General features: G+C 50.3%; 1 pseudogene; it reads right to left on the reverse strand.

Annotated features, from left to right (window-relative positions):
* The window catches only part of LOC116353717 (caseinolytic peptidase B protein homolog), a 79,352-nt pseudogene that overhangs the window by 34,693 nt on the left and 26,696 nt on the right, over positions 1–17,963 (reverse strand).

The raw sequence follows: 17,963 nt of genomic DNA on the forward strand, positions 1-17,963 counted from the left end.
CTAAGATAGTCCTAGCTAGCTACATTTTCAGCTATTACACGTTTATAATTTTTGTCAGAAAGTTAAATTGTACTGTGGTATGGCATTCCTGACAGGGAGATGCGTCCATCATGCATAATAATGTATACAGGTAAGATAGCTAGCTACATTTTCAGATATTACACCTTTCTAATTTGGACAGAAAATGGTTTCATTTCAAGCTAGTGTTATTAGCTAGCTAGCTAACGTTAGCTGTCTGGCTCCCTAGCTGACGTTATTTGTTTCCCAGAGCCGTTGCTGTGATGGCACAATGTTGAATTTCACCCAGTAGATATGGGAGTTTATCAAAATTGGATTTGATCTTTTTCGAATTCTTTATATATCTGTGTAATCTGAGGGAAATATGTGTCCCTAATATGGCCATACATTTGGCAGGAGGTTAGGAAGTGCAGCTCAGTTTCCACCCTCATTTTGTGGGCAGTGTGCACATAGCGTGTCTTCTCTTGAGAGCCATGTCTGCCTACGGCGGCCTTTCTCAATAGCAAGGCTATGCTCACTGAGTCTATACATAGTCAAAGCTTTCCTTAATTTTGGGTCAGTCACAGTGGTCAGGTATTCTGCCACTGTGTACTCTCTGTTTAGGGCCAGATAGCATTCTAGTTTGCTCGTTTTTTTTTGTTAATTCTTTCCAATGTGTCAAGTAATGGTCTTTTTGTTTTCTCATGATTTGGTTGGGTCTAATCTCACAGTTTCTCTCTATTTTCTTGTGGTGTTGCCCCAGGACAGGTTCTGTGCAAGGGTCAGAGATCAATTAGGTCTGGAGGGAGGTTGGGGCTTCCTGTTTAAAACCCACTGGTGTGTAGAGGGACCGCAGGAGGGGGTAGATGTTCTGCCCTGGGGTAGTGTGTTCGGCAGAGGACCCGAGTCACAGACAGGTGTGAGACAGAATCCCAATCAGTCACTTGAAGTACACCTCAAGGACATGATGTGCGTGTGTGTGTGGATGCGTGTCCACGGGCGCGTGTCAGTGTGTGTATGCATGACTCACCTTTCTCCAGCAGCATGCGTACAGCGAGTGGGTCGTCGGCCAGCGTTGCGTAGTGTAGGGCTGTGCAACCACGGAAACCAGCCCTGCTAACTTAGCCTGCTACTAAATTCATCCTCCCTGGAAACCAACACTGGCAGACAGAGACAGACAGACAGAGAGAGACAGAGAGAGTCAGAGAGAGACAGAGAGAGAGAGACAGACAGAGACAGACACACAGATAGACAGACAGACAGAGAGACAGACAGAGAGACAGACAGAGAGACAGACAGAGACAGAGAGAGACAGAGACAGACAGAGACAGAGACAGACAGAGACAAACAGACAGAGAGAGACAGAGACAGACAGACAGACAGACAGACAGACAGACAGACAGACAGACAGACAGACAGACAGACAGACAGACAGACAGACAGACAGACAGACAGACAGACAGACAGACAGGACAAAGACAGACAGAGACAGACAGAGGGTGAGGAAGAAGTAATGAAAGGAGAGAGATTAATAAATCAGTTGTATTTTTATCTTTCTCCATTCATGTAAAATTCTGAGAATCAAACAAATTCTACATTAGAGATATCCATGGTGTGTTCTACTAAAAAAGAAAAGCAATGACCCTGATAATGTGTATAGTAATGATACACACTTCTTTATTACAAACAGCCCTCTTCTCTCTCTCCCCCCCTACCCCTCTCTCTCTCTCCCCCTACCCCTTCTCTCTCTCTCTCCCCCTACCCCTCTCTCTCTACCCAGCCCTTCTTTACCTCTCTCTCCCCCTACCCCTCTCTCTCTCTCTCTCCCCCCTACCCCTCCTCTCTCTCCCCCCCTACCCCTCTCTCTCTCCCCCCCTACCCCCCTCTCTCTCTCTCCCCTACCCCTCTCTCTCTACCCAGACCTTCTTTACCTCTCTCTCTTCCCCCTACCCTCTCTCTCTCTCCCTCCCCCTACCCCCTCTCTCTCTCTCTCCCCCTACCCCTCTCTCTCTACCCAGCCCTTCTTTACCTCTCTCTCCCCCTACCCCTCTCTCTCTCCCCCCTACCCCTCTCTCTCTACCCAGACCTTCTTTACCTCTCTCTCTCCCCCTACCCCTCTCTCTCTCCCTCCCCCTACCCCTCTCTCTACCCAGCCCTTCTTTGCCTCTCTCTCTCCCCCTACCCCTCTCTCTCTCTCCCTCCCCCTCCCCCTCTCTCCCCCTACCCCTCTCTCTCTACCCAGCCCTTCTTTACCTCTCTCTCTCCCCCTACCCCTCTCTCTCTCTCCCTCCCCCTACCCCTCTCTCTCCCCCTACCCCTCTCTCTCCCCCCTACCCTCTCTCTACCCAGCCCTTCTTTGCCTCTCTCTCTCCCCCTACCCCTTCTCTCTCTCCCTCCCCCTACCCCTCTCTCTACGCAGCCCTTATTTACCTCTCTCTCCCCCTACCCCTCTCTCTCTCCCTCCCCCTTCTCTCTCTCCCCTTACCCCTCTCTCTACCCAGCCCTTCTTTACCTCTCTCTCCCCCTACCCCCCTCTCTCTACGCAGCCCTTATTTACCTCTCTCTACCCAGCCCTTCTTTACCTCTCTCTCTCTCTATCCATCCCATCTTTCTCTCCCTCCATCTCTCTACTCAGCCCTTCTCCCCCTCCCTCCCTCTCTCTCTCTTTCTACCCAGCACTTAGTTTTCTCCTTCCGACCACCACTTGTCATCCTCCCTGGCTCTCTTTTCCCCGACACTCACTCTCTCCCTCTCATTGTCTGCCTTCATCTCTTTCCCTGGAACTTTGTCTCTTCACTCCCTCCCTCCATCACCTAATCCCCCCTCTCTCTCCCTCCCTGACAGGCTGGCCGGTGTGTGTATGGATGTCTGAGAGGGATAATCACAGCAAACTCAATAAAGCGTCGCGCAGGCCCGCCTAGCCCATCTATCAGCGTGCGTCTGGGAAATGCTTCCCCACGCAACGCCGCCCCGCGTGGACCCGAAGCTGACAGCTATATAAATGTGTGCAATATACATATCACATATAAATATGTCTGCAGAGGCAGCAGAGGCTGGGTGTGTCTGTGTGTGTGTGTCTGTGTGTGTGTGTGTCTGTGTGTGTGTGTGTGTCTGTGTGTGTGTGTGTGTGTCTGTGTGTGTGTGTGTGTGTCTGTGTGTGTGTGTGTCTGTGTGTGTGTGTGTGTGTCTGTGTGTGTGTGTGTGTGTCTGTGTGTGTGTGTGTGTGTGTGTCTGTGTGTGTGTGTGTGTGTGTCTGTGTGTGTGTGTGTGTGTGTGTGTGTCTGTGTGTGTGTGTGTGTGTGTGTGTCTGTGTGTGTGTGTGTGTGTGTGTGTGTGTGTGTGTGTGTGTCTGTGTGTGTGTGTGTCTGTGTGTGTGTCTGTGTGTGTGTGTGTGTGTGTGTGTGTGTGTGTGTGTGTGTGTGTGTGTGTTTTCCATAAAAAACTAATAAAACAACGCCTCCACCAGAAAATAAATACAGAAAATAAATAAAATAAATATATGGGGAACAAATGAAACTCTTACATATATGCAAATATGGGAGGAGCTCATAATGTCTGTGTCTACAGTTAGAATTCATCTATGTAATAACAAACTAACGACCAGGGCTCAGTGTGGGTCTGTCTGTCTAACAAACTAACGACCAGGGCCCAGTGTGGGTCTGTCTGTCTAACAAACTAACGACCAGGGCTCAGTGTGGGTCTGTCTGTCTAACAAACTAACGACCAGGGCCCAGTGTGGGTCTGTCTGTCTAACAAACTAACGACCAGGGCCCAGTGTGGGTCTGTCTGTCTAACAAACTAACGACCAGGGCTCAGTGTGGGTCTATCTGTCTAACAAACTAACGACCAGGGCTCAGTGTGGGTCTGTCTGTCTAACAAACTAACGACCAGGGCCCAGTGTGGGTCTGTCTGTCTAACAAACTAACGACCAGGGCCCAGTGTGGGTCTGTCTGTCTAACAAACTAACGACCAGGGCCCAGTGTGGGTCTGTCTGTCTAACAAACTAACGACCAGGGCCCAGTGTGGGTCTGTCTGTCTAACAAACTAACGACCAGGGCCCAGTGTGGGTCTGTCTGTCTAACAAACTAACGACCAGGGCTCAGTGTGGGTCTATCTGTCTAACAAACTAACGACCAGGGCTCAGTGTGGGTCTGTCTGTCTAACAAACTAACGACCAGGGCCCAGTGTGGGTCTGTCTGTCTAACAAACTAACGACCAGGGCCCAGTGTGGGTCTGTCTGTCTAACAAACTAACGACCAGGGCCCAGTGTGGGTCTGTCTGTCTAACAAACTAACGACCAGGGCCCAGTGTGGGTCTGTCTGTCTAACAAACTAACGACCAGGGCCCAGTGTGGGTCTGTCTGTCTAACAAACTAACGACCAGGGCCCAGTGTGGGTCTGTATGTCTAACAAACTAACGACCAGGGCTCAGTGTGGGTCTATCTGTCTAACAAACTAACGACCAGGGCTCAGTGTGGGTCTGTCTGTCTAACAAACTAACGACCAGGGCTCAGTGTGGGTCTGTCTGTCTACAAACTAACGACCAGGGCCCAGTGTGGGTCTGTCTGTCTAACAAACTAACGACCAGGGCTCAGTGTGGGTCTGTCTGTCTAACAAACTAACGACCAGGGCCCAGTGTGGGTCTGTCTGTCTAACAAACTAACGACCAGGGCTCAGTGTGGGTCTGTCTGTCTAACAAACTAACGACCAGGGCTCAGTGTGGGTCTGTCTGTCTAACAAACTAACGACCAGGGCCCAGTGTGGGTCTATCTGTCTAACAAACTAACGACCAGGGCTCAGTGTGGGTCTATCTGTCTAACAAACTAACGACCAGGGCTCAGTGTGGGTCTGTCTGTCTAACAAACTAACGACCAGGGCTCAGTGTGGGTCTGTCTGTCTAACAAACTAACGACCAGGGCCCAGTGTGGGTCTGTCTGTCTAACAAACTAACGACCAGGGCCCACTGTGGGTCTGTCTGTCTAACAAACTAACGACCAGGGCTCAGTGTGGGTCTATCTGTCTAACAAACTAACGACCAGGGCTCAGTGTGGGTCTATCTGTCTAACAAACTAACGACCAGGGCCCAGTGTGGGTCTGTCTGTCTAACAAACTAACGACCAGGGCCCAGTGTGGGTCTGTCTGTCTAACAAACTAACGACCAGGGCCCACTGTGGGTCTGTCTGTCTAACAAACTAACGACCAGGGCCCAGTGTGGGTCTGTCTGTCTAACAAACTAACGACCAGGGCCCACTGTGGGTCTGTCTGTCTAACAAACTAACGACCAGGGCTCAGTGTGGGTCTATCTGTCTAACAAACTAACGACCAGGGCCCACTGTGGGTCTGTCTGTCTAACAAACTAACGACCAGGGCCCAGTGTGGGTCTGTCTGTCGAACAAACTAACGACCAGGGCCCACTGTGGGTCTGTCTGTCTAACAAACTAACGACCAGGGCTCAGTGTGGGTCTATCTGTCTAACAAACTAACGACCAGGGCTCAGTGTGGGTCTATCTGTCTAACAAACTAACGACCAGGGCCCAGTGTGGGTCTGTCTGTCTAACAAACTAACGACCAGGGCCCAGTGTGGGTCTGTCTGTCTAACAAACTAACGACCAGGGCCCAGTGTGGGTCTGTCTGTCTAACAAACTAACGACCAGGGCCCACTGTGGGTCTGTCTGTCTAACAAACTAACGACCAGGGCCCACTGTGGGTCTGTCTGTCTAACAAACTAACGACCAGGGCCCAGTGTGGGTCTGTCTGTCTAACAAACTAACGACCAGGGCCCACTGTGGGTCTGTCTGTCTAACAAACTAACGACCAGGGCTCAGTGTGGGTCTATCTGTCTAACAAACTAACGACCAGGGCTCAGTGTGGGTCTATCTGTCTAACAAACTAACGACCAGGGCCCAGTGTGGGTCTGTCTGTCTAACAAACTAACGAACAGGGCCCAGTGTGGGTCTGTCTGTCTAACAAACTAACGACCAGGGCCCAGTGTGGGTCTGTCTGTCTAACAAACTAACGACCAGGGCCCACTGTGGGTCTGTCTGTCTAACAAACTAACGACCAGGGCCCACTGTGGGTCTGTCTGTCTAACAAACTAACGACCAGGGCCCAGTGTGGGTCTGTCTGTCTAACAAACTAACGACCAGGGCCCACTGTGGGTCTGTCTGTCTAACAAACTAACAACCAGGGCTCACTGTGGGTCTGTCTGTCTAACAAACTAACGACCAGGGCTCAGTGTGGGTCTATCTGTCTAATAAACTAACGACCAGGGCCCAGTGTGGGTCTGTCTGTCTAACAAACTAACGACCAGGGCCCAGTGTGGGTCTGTCTGTCTAACAAACTAACGACCAGGGCCCAGTGTGGGTCTGTCTGTCTAACAAACTAACGACCAGGGCCCACTGTGGGTTTATCTGTCTGTCTAACAAACTAGCGACCAGGGCCCAGTGTGGGTGTATCTCTCTATCTAACAAACTAACGACCAGGGCCCAGTGTGGGTGTTTCTCTCTATCTAACAAACTAACGACCAGGGCCCAGTGTGGGTCTGTCTGTCTAACAAACTAACGACCAGGGCCCACTGTGGGTCTGTCTGTCTAACAAACTAACGACCAGGGCCCACTGTGGGTCTGTCTGTCTAACAAACTAACGACCAGGGCCCAGTGTGGGTCTGTCTGTCTAACAAACTAACGACCAGGGCCCAGTGTGGGTCTATCTGTCTAACAAACTAACGACCAGGGCTCACTGTGGGTCTGTCTGTCTAACAAACTAACGACCAGGGCTCACTGTGGGTCTGTCTGTCTAACAAACTAACGACCAGGGCCCACTGTGGGTCTGTTTGTCTAACAAACTAACGACCAGGGCTCACTGTGGGTCTGTCTGTCTAACAAACTAACGACCAGGGCTCACTGTGGGTCTGTCTAACAAACTAACGACCAGGGCCCACTGTGGGTCTGTCTGTCTAACAAACTAACGACCAGGGCCCACTGTGGGTTTATCTGTCTGTCTAACAAACTCACGACCAGGGCCCAGTGTGGGTGTATCTGTCTGTCTAACAAACTAGCGACCAGGGCCCAGTGTGGGTGTGTCTGTCTATCTAACAAACTAACGACCAGGGCCCAGTGTGGGTGTTTCTCTCTATCTAACAAACTAACGACCAGGGCCCAGTGTGGGTCTGTCTGTCTAACAAACTAACGACCAGGGCCCACTGTGGGTCTGTCTGTCTAACAACTAACGACCAGGGCCCACTGTGGGTCTGTCTGTCTAACAAACTAACGACCAGGGCCCAGTGTGGGTCTGTCTGTCTAACAAACTAACGACCAAGGCCCACTGTGGGTCTGTCTGTCTAACAAACTAACGACCAGGGCCCAGTGTGGGTGTGTCTGTCTATCTATCTAACAAACTAACGACCAGGGCCCAGTGTGGGTGTGTCTGTCTATCTATCTAACAAACTAACGACCAGGGCCCAGTGTGGGTGTGTCTGTCTATCTATCTAACAAACTAACGACCAGGGCCCAGTGTGGGTGTGTCTGTCTATCTATCTAACAAACTAACGACCAGGGCCCAGTGTGGGTGTGTCTGTCTATCTATCTAACAAACTAACGACCAGGGCCCAGTGTGGGTGTGTCTGTCTATCTATCTAACAAACTAACGACCAGGGCCCAGTGTGGGTGTGTCTGTCTATCTATCTAACAAACTAATGACCAGGGCCCACTGTGGGTCTGTCTGTCTAACAAACTAACGACCAGGGCCCACTGTGGGTCTGTGTGTCTAACAAACTAACGACCAGGGCCCAGTGTGGGTGTATCTGTCTGTCTAACAAACTAACGACCAGGGCCCAGTGTGGGTCTGTCTGTCTAACAAACTAGCGACCAGGGCCCAGTGTGGGTCTGTCTGTCTAACAAACTAACGACCAGGGCCCAGTGTGGGTCTGTCTGTCTTTCAAACTAACGATCAGGGCCCACTGTGGGTCTGTCTGTCTAACAAACTAACGACCAGGGCCCACTGTGGGTCTGTGTGTCTAACAAACTAACGACCAGGGCCCACTGTGGGTCTGTTTGTCTAACAAAATAACGACTAGGGCCCAGTGTGGGTGTGTCTGTCTATCTATCTAACAAACTAATGACCAGGGCCCAGTGTGGGTGTGTCTGTCTATCTATCTAACAAACTAATGACCAGGGCCCACTGTGGGTCTGTCTGTCTAACAAACTAACGACCAGGGCCCACTGTGGGTCTGTGTGTCTAACAAACTAACGACCAGGGCCCACTGTGGGTCTGTCTGTCTATCTATCTAACAAACGACCAGGGCCCAGTGTGAGTCTGTCTGTCTATCTAACAAACTAACGACCAGGGCCCACTGTGGGTCTGTGTGTCTAACAAACTAACGACCAGGGCCCATTGTGGGTGTATCTGTCTGTCTAACAAACTAACGACCAGGGCCAACAGTGGGTGTATCTGTCTAACAAACTAACGACCAGGGCCCACTGTGGGTCTGTCTGTCTAACAAACTAACAACCAGGGCCCACTGTGGGTCTGTCTATCTAACAAACTAACGACCAGGGCCCAGTGTGGGTCTGTCTGTCTATCTATCTAACAAACTAACGACCAGGGCCCACTGTGGGTCTGTCTGTATAACAAACTAACGACCAGGGCCCACTGTGGGTCTGTCTGTCTAACAAACGAACAACCAGGGCCCACTGTGGGTCTGTCTATCTAACAAACTAACGACCAGGGCCCAGTGTGGGTCTGTCTGTCTAACAAACTAACGACCAGGGCCCAGTGTGGGTCTGTCTGTCTTTCAAACTAACGATCAGGGCCCACTGTGGGTCTGTCTGTCTAACAAACTAACGATCAGGGCCCACTGTGGGTCTGTCTGTCTAACAAACTAACGACCAGGGCCCACTGTGGGTCTGTGTGTCTAACAAACTAACGACCAGGGCCCACTGTGGGTCTGTTTGTCTAACAAAATAACGACTAGGGCCCAGTGTGGGTGTGTCTGTCTATCTATCTAACAAACTAATGACCAGGGCCCAGTGTGGGTGTGTCTGTCTATCTATCTAACAAACTAATGACCAGGGCCCACTGTGGGTCTGTCTGTCTAACAAACTAACGACCAGGGCCCACTGTGGGTCTGTGTGTCTAACAAACTAACGACCAGGGCCCACTGTGGGTCTGTCTGTCTATCTATCTAACAAACGACCAGGGCCCAGTGTGAGTCTGTCTGTCTATCTATCTAACAAACTAACGACCAGGGCCCACTGTGGGTCTGTGTGTCTAACAAACTAACGACCAGGGCCCATTGTGGGTGTATCTGTCTGTCTAACAAACTAACGACCAGGGCCAACAGTGGGTGTATCTGTCTAACAAACTAACGACCAGGGCCCACTGTGGGTCTGTCTGTCTAACAAACTAACAACCAGGGCCCACTGTGGGTCTGTCTATCTAACAAACTAACGACCAGGGCCCAGTGTGGGTCTGTCTGTCTATCTATCTAACAAACTAACGACCAGGGCCCACTGTGGGTCTGTCTGTATAACAAACTAACGACCAGGGCCCACTGTGGGTCTGTCTGTCTAACAAACGAACAACCAGGGCCCACTGTGGGTCTGTCTATCTAACAAACTAACGACCAGGGCCCAGTGTGGGTCTGTCTGTCTATCTATCTAACAAACTAACGACCAGGGCCCGCTGTGGGTCTGTCTGTATAACAAACTAACGACCAGGGCCCAGTGTGGGTCTGTCTGTTTATATATCTAACAAACTAACGACAAGGGCCCACTGTGGGTCTGTCTGTATAACTATCTAACAAACTAATGACCAGGGCCCAGTGTGGGTGTATCTGTCTGTCTAACAAACTAACGACCAGGGCCCAGTGTGGGTGTATCTGTCTGTCTAACAAACTAACGACCAGGGCCCAGTGTGGGTCTGTCTGTCTATCTAACAAACTAACGACCAGGGCCCAGTGTGGGTCTGTCTGTCTATCTAACAAACTAACGACCAGGGCCCACTGTGGGTCTGTCTGTCTATCTATCTAACAAACTAACGACCAGGGCCCACTGTGGGTGTATCTCTCTAACAAACTAACGACCAGGGCCCGCTGTGGGTGTTTCTCTCTATCTAACAAACTAACGACCAGGGCCCAGTGTGGGTCTATCTGTCTATCTAACAAACTAATGACCAGGGCCCAGTGTGGGTCTGTCTGTCTATCTATCTAACAAACTAACGACCAGGGCTCAGTGTGGGTCTGTCTGTCTAACAAACTAACGACCAGGGCCCAGTGTGGGTCTATCTGTCTGTCTAACAAACTAACGACCAGGGCCCAGTGTGGGTCTGTCTGTCTAACAAACTAACGACCAGGGCCCAGTGTGGGTCTGTCTGTCTAACAAACTAGCGACCAGGACCCAGTGTGGGTGTATCTCTCTATCTAACAAACTAACGACCAGGGCCCAGTGTGGGTGTGTCTGTCTATCTATCTAACAAACTAACGACCAGGGCCCAGTGTGGGTGTGTCTGTCTATCTATCTAAAAAAACTAACGACCACGGCCCAGTGTGGGTGTGTCTGTCTATCTATCTAACAAACTAACGACCAGGGCCCACTGTGGGTCTGTCTGTCTAACAAACTAACGACCAGGGCCCACTGTGGGTCTGTGTGTCTAACAAACTAACGACCAGGGCCCAGTGTGGGTGTATCTGTCTGTCTAACAAACTAACGACCAGGGCCCAGTGTGGGTCTGTCTGTCTATCTATCTAACAAACTAGCGACTAGGGCCCAGTGTGGGTCAGTCTGTCTAACAAACTAACGACCAGGGCCCAGTGTGGGTCTGTCTGTCTAACAAACTAACGATCAGGGCCCACTGTGGGTCTGTCTGTCTAACAAACTAACGATCAGGGCCCACTGTGGGTCTGTCTGTCTAACAAACTAATGACCAGGGCCCACTGTGGGTCTGTCTAACAAACTAATTACCAGGGACCAGTGTGGGTCTGTCTAACAAACTCACGACCAGGGCCCACTGTGGGTCTGTCTGTCTAACAAACTAACGACCAGGGCCCAGTGTGTGTCTGTTTGTCTAACAAACTAACGGCCAGGGCCCAGTGTGGGTGTGTCTGTCTAACAAACTAACGACCAGGGCCCACTGTGGGTCTGTCTGTCTAACAAACTAACGACCAGGGCCCACTGTGGGTCTGTCTGTCTAACAAACTAGCGACCAGGGCCCAGTGTGGGTGTATCTCTCTATCTAACAAACTAACGACCAGGGCCCAGTGTGGGTGTGTCTGTCTATCTATCTAACAAACTAACGACCAGGGCCCAGTGTGGGTGTGTCTGTCTATCTATCTAACAAACTAACGACCAGGGCCCAGTGTGGGTGTGTCTGTCTATCTATCTAACAAACTAACGACCAGGGCCCAGTGTGGGTGTGTCTGTCTATCTATCTAACAAACTAACGACCAGGGCCCAGTGTGGGTGTGTCTGTCTATCTATCTAACAAACTAACGACCAGGGCCCACTGTGGGTCTGTGTGTCTAACAAACTAACGACCAGGGCCCACTGTGGGTGTATCTGTCTGTCTAACAAACTAACGACCAGGGCCCAGTGTGGGTCTGTCTGTCTATCTATCTAACAAACTAGCGACCAGGGCCCAGTGTGGGTCAGTCTGTCTAACAAACTAACGATCAGGGCCCACTGTGGGTCTGTCTGTCTAACAAACTAATGACCAGGGCCCACTGTGGGTCTGTCTAACAAACTAATTACCAGGGACCAGTGTGGGTCTGTCTAACAAACTCACGACCAGGGCCCACTGTGGGTCTGTCTGTCTAACAAACTAACGACCAGGGCCCAGTGTGGGTCTGTTTGTCTAACAAACTAACGACCAGGGCCCAGTGTGGGTGTGTCTGTCTACCTAACAAATTAACGACCAGGGCCCAGTGTGGGTGTGTCTGTCTATCTAACAAATTAACGACCAGGGCCCAGTGTGGGTGTGTCTGTCTATCTAACAAATTAACGACCAGGGCCCAGTGTGGGTGTGTCTGTCTATCTAACAAACTAACGACCAGGGCCCAGTGTGGGTCTGTCTAACAAACTAACGACCAGGGCCCAGTGTGGGTCTGTCTATCTAACAAACTAATGACCAGGGCCCAGTGTGGGTCTGTCTATCTAACAAACTAACGAACAGGGCCCAGTGTGAGTCTGTCTGTCTGTCTAACAAACTAACGTCCAGGGCCCAGTGTGAGTCTGTCTGTCTATCTAACAAACTAACGACCAGGGCCCAGTGTGGGTCTGTCTGTCTATCTAACAAACTAACGACCAGGGCCCAGTGTGGGTGTGTCTGTCTGTCTGCAACATCATCACGTGTGTAAGATACACTCCAGTTTGTCTCTTAGTTGGGGGGTTAGGAGGATGCTCCAGTTTGTCTCTTAGTTGGGGGGTTAGGAGGATGCTCCAGTTTGTCTCTTAGTTGGGGGGTTAGGAGGATGCTCCAGTTTGTCTCTTAGTTGGGGGGTTAGGAGGATGCTCCAGTTTGTCTCGGAGTTGGGGGGTTAGGAGGATGGATGAATGATGTCATAGTTACCTTCCAGTGAGTGAATGCCCTTCTCTCTGGACGTGTCATAGACGTTGTTGAAGTCGTCTCCTGCGTTAGGATCAGCCCCAGACTCCAGCAGAACCTTCACCACGCTGGAAAACACAAAACACACATTTAGTAAAACAACAAGGGTGTGTGTGCCATCTGACAATGGACTCCAGCCATATCAGCTAATTGTGATATGACCAGCGACCTCCCTGGCTGAGGACCAGCGACCTCCCTGGCTGAGGACCAGCGACCTCCCTGGCTGAGGACCAGCGACCTCCCTGGCTGAGGACCAGCGACCTCCCTGGCTGTGACTGTGTCTAAGGTGCTCCCTCCTCCCTCCTCCCTCCACTGCTCAGACTGATCTACTGCTAGTCTTGCCTCAACAATTCCATTTTGTTACATCTCATCTTATTGACATTTGTCTATTGTAAATGTTATTGGAATTACCATCTCTAAATCTCCCACAACCCTCCAGGCCACAGGTTGGCCACACAGGGGTGGGGAGTACCCATGGGAACTGGACAGGGTAGACTCCATCCCCCTTACCCCCCCCCCCCAGTGTCCCCATACTGGCGAGGGTGCTAGGGGACGTTTCCGGCGCTGTGTGAACTCCTTCAGTGGAGCGGACCGACCCGGCAGTCAACAACGCGTCAAAAGACACACTACTCCCATGGCAACGGCGTTCACTGTGACCCCAGCGACATTCCAGGTACCGTCACTCAGTCTACACCCTCCGCCACCCCATTGACGCACCAGACCCTCCATCCCACACCCCCCGTCCCCGTCCCACCCCCACCACACACCCCACCATGAACAAGGGCTGTGACACAGACACGCTACAGACAGCCAACATCTGGCCCATGTTGTTTTGTGGTGTACTCCATACTGAGGTTCTCTCACAGCTAGCCTGGTCCCAGATCAGTTTTGCTTTACAGCATGACAATAGTAGTCAGAGGAGTTAGCTACTGCAGATATAGATCTGGGGCCAGGCTAACCTGATCGCTTCTTCAGATAGAGATCTGGGACCAGGCTAACCTGATCGCTTCCTAACATAGATATATTGGACCAGGCTAACCTGATAGCTTCTTCAGATAGAGATCTGGGACCAGGCTAACCTGATCGCTTCCTAACATAGATATATTGGACCAGGCTAACCTGATCACTTCCTAACATAGATATATTGGACCAGGCTAACCTGATAGCTTCTTCAGATAGAGATCTGGGACCAGGCTAACCTGATAGCTTCTTCAGATAGAGATGTGGGACCAGGCTAACCTGATAGCTTCTTCAGATAGAGATCTGGGACCAGGCTAACCTGATAGCTTCTTCAGATAGAGATCTGGGACCAGGCTAACCTGATAGCTTCTTCAGAGGATGATGATATGGTTGTGTTTATTATGGTTGCTAGCACTGAGGACTTGTCTCAGTGAGTCTTTATGGTAAAATGGTATCCTGTGTTGTGTGTCTTCAGAGATAGGGAGACAGAAGTTTGTGGTGATGATACTCAGAACCTATGAGATCCCTGTCCACTAGCCCTGTGGGAGAGGTGGAGGCTTCTGTTTTGTGCCGGACCGTGTGACAGGACAGCACTGCTGGTAAGGAGGGGTTATTTTCTTTTGTTACTGTATCAGTTCAGCTGTGGGAGGGGTGGGGGGGGGCAATGACCCAAAGAGGGCTCTCTCTCGCCCCGGCAAGCACTTCTACAAACACATATCCTCAGACACAAATACACGCACGCACGCACACACCGGTAGGCAGGGGTATGTGAAGAAGAGGGTTCGGCTAAAAAGGGTTGGTAATGGTATCGAAAAGGTAAACATGGACAGAGAGAAAGGAACAATAGAGAGAGGAGGAGGAGGAGGAGAGGAAGAATATCTGATTATACAGCAGGTTGTGATACTCATCAGGTCATGGAACCAGTTTCTGGTTTTGAGTAATAAGTGCTGGAAAACTGACTAACTTTATTTGGGCTGTGTGTGATAGAGATGCAACACCAAATCATGGCCAACCTATGACCTCACAGAGCCTGTGTGAATATATTAGCCCTAGTGAGAGCGAATTAGCCCGAGTGAGAGCCAATTAGCCCGAGTGAGAACCTATTAGCCCGAGTGAGAGCCTATTAGCCCGAGTGAGAGCCTATTAGCCGAGTGAGAGCGTATTAGCCCGAGTGAGAGTGTATTAGCCCTAGTGAGTGTGTGAGAGCAAATTAGCCCTAATGTGAGAGTATTAGAACTAGTGAGAGTGTATTATCCCTTGTGAGTGTTTGAGAGAATGCATTACTGAGAGCGCATTAGCACTACTGAGAGCGCATTAGCCCTAGTGAGAGTGCATTAGCCCTAGTGGGAGCGCATTAGCATTACTGAGAGCGCATTAACACTACTGAGAGCCTATTAGCCCGAGTGAGAGCCTATTAGCCAGAGTGAGAGCCTATTAGCCCCAGTGAGAGCGTATTAGCACTAGTGAGAGCGTATTAGCACTAGTGAGAGTGTTTGAGAGAGTGTATTAGCCCTAGTGAGAGCTTAGTACCCAAGATGGCGTAGCAGTAGGTCGTCCTGTCCTGTCGTGTCCCTGTATATATCGTTTCTTTTTCGTTTTTTACATATTTTCTCCACATATCTCTTTGAAAACATTTTGCTAAACCCTAAGCTTCCAAATACTCTCCTGCAACCCGACTCACCCAATGTAGCTATTTTTCCTAAAGTATTTATATTTACTTCGGGACCCCTCAACTGAAGCTAGCCAGCTAACCAGCGGGTATGCTAGCGGTCTTCAGCTAACCGGTCATCAGCTAACCTGTAGTTCGGAAAGCTCTCGCCTGTTCGTACAACGCGACTTTAACCAGAGCACAACGGACCTATTTATTTTTCATCCCCGGATTCATCCCCGGATTCCCACCGCAAACGGAACATCTTTCAGCTGGATTTTTCAGCAACTAGATATCTAGCTAAACCGCTACCCCGGATTACTCCTGGCTAGCGTTTCCACCCACTTAGCTTGAAGCTAGCCCGGCCGTAGCACCTGTGCTACCACCGTAGCATACACCTGAGCTACAATACCCGGGCCCACGACCGGTCTACCGATGTCATCGCATGAAGAGGAATAAACAGACTCACCCCATCGCGACGTCCCCCAAAGGCTAACTCTCTAGCCCTCGCTATCTCCCTGCTTGCTAATTCGGCCTGCTAACTGCTAGCTTGTCCAGCTCCGGTCCGCTAACTGCTACCTTGTCTAGCCCGGGCCTACAAACTGTTAGCTTGTTAGCACAGGCCTGCTAACCGCCTGAATCGCCGCGTCCCAAACGCTCACCGGACCCATATTTACTTTCTATCTCTTTTGACTTTTAATTTGTTTATACCTTCCGGAAACCTGCCTCACCCAATGTGATACAGAATCGCTATTATTTTTTATTTATTTTTAGAACACACTCAAGAACCTCCAGAAGCTAACCAGCTAACTAGCTACAAGCTATTTAGACATTGTTAGTTTTTTTAAACCTGGATAACACTCACCAGTCCAGCTTCCCTGCCCCATCCACCCCTGCCCCCTGGACACTGATCTCTTGGCTACATAGCTGATGCACGCTGGACTGTCCATTAATCACGGTACTCCATTCTGCTTGTTTGTTTTATCTGTTGGCCCCGTTGCCTAGTCTACGCCATTTTACCTGCTGTTGTTGTGCTAGCTGATTAGCTGTTGTCTCACCTACTGTTTTAGCTAGCTTTCCCAATTCAACACCTGTGATTACTGTATGCCTCGCTGTATGTCTCTCTCAAATGTCAATATGCCTTGTATACTGTTGTTCAGGTTAGTTATCATTGTTTTAGTTCACAATGGAGCCCCTAGTTCCACTCTTCATACCCCTGATAACTCCTTTGTCCCACCTCCCACACATGCGGTGACCTCACCCATTACTACCAGCATGTCCAGAGATACAACCTCTCTCATCATCACCCAGTGCCTGGGCTTACCTCCGCTGTACCCGCACCCCACCATACCCCTGTCTGCGCATTATGCCCTGAATATATTCTACCATGCCCAGAAACCTGCTCCTCTTATTCTCTGTCCCCAACGCTCTAGGCGACCAGTTTTGATAGCCTTTAGCCGCACCCTCATACTACTCCTTCTCTGTTCCGCGGGTGATGTGGAGGTAAACCCAGGCCCTGCATGTCCCCAGGCACCCTCATTTGTTGACTTCTGTGATCGAAAAAGCCTTGGTTTCATGCATGTCAACATCAGAAGCCTCCTCCCTAAGTTTGTTTTACTCACTGCTTTAGCACACTCTGCTAACCCTGATGTCCTTGCTGTGTCTGAATCCTGGCTCAGGAAGGCCACCAAAAATTCAGAGATTTCCATACCCAACTATAACATCTTCCATCAAGATAGAACTGCCAAAGGGGGAGGAGTTGCAGTTTACTGCAGAGATAGCCTGCAAAGTAATGTCATACTTTCCAGGTCCATACCCAAACAGTTCGAACTACTAATTTTGAAAATTACTCTCTCCAGAAATAAGTCTCTCACGGTTGCCGCCTGCTACCGACCCCCCTCAGCTCCCAGCTGTGCCCTGGACACCATTTGTGAATTGATCGCCCCCCATCTAGCTTCAGAGTTTGTTCTGTTAGGTGACCTAAACTGGGATATGCTTAACACCCCGCCAGTCCTACAATCTAAGCTAGATGCCCTCAATCTCACACAAATCATCAAGGAACCCACCAGGTACAACCCTAACTCTGTAAACAAGGGCACCCTCATAGACGTCATCCTGACCAACTGGCCCTCCAAATACACCTCCGCTGTCTTCAACCAGGATCTCAGCGATCACTGCCTCATTGCCTGTATCCGCTACGGACCCGCAGTCAAACGACCACCCCTCATCACTGTCAAACGCTCCCTAAAACACGTCTGTGAGCAGGCCTTTCTAATCGACCTGGCCCGGGTATCCTGGAAGGACATTGACCTCATCCCGTCAGTTGAGGATGCCTGGTCATTCTTTAAAAGTAACTTCCTCACCATTTTAGATAAGCATGCTCCGTTCAAAAAATGCAGAACTAAGAACAGATACAGCCCTTGGTTCACCCCAGACCTGACTGCCCTCGACCAGCACAAAAACATCCTGTGGCGGACTGCAATAGCATCGAATAGTCCCCGTGATATGCAACTGTTCAGGGAAGTCCGGAACCAATACACGCAGTCAGTCAGGAAAGCTAAGGCCAGCTTCTTCAGGCAGAAGTTTGCATCCTGTAGCTCCAACTCCAAAAAGTTATGGGACACCGTGAAGTCCATGGAGAACAAGAGCACCTCCTCCCAGCTGCCCACTGCACTGAGGCTAGGTAACACGGTCACCACTGATAAATCCATGATTATCGAAAACTTCAATAAGCATTTCTCAACGGCTGGCCATCCTTCCGC

The sequence above is a fragment of the Oncorhynchus kisutch genome, linkage group LG15 (assembly GCF_002021735.2).
Source record: "Oncorhynchus kisutch isolate 150728-3 linkage group LG15, Okis_V2, whole genome shotgun sequence".
Taxonomy (NCBI): Eukaryota; Metazoa; Chordata; class Actinopteri; order Salmoniformes; family Salmonidae; genus Oncorhynchus; species Oncorhynchus kisutch.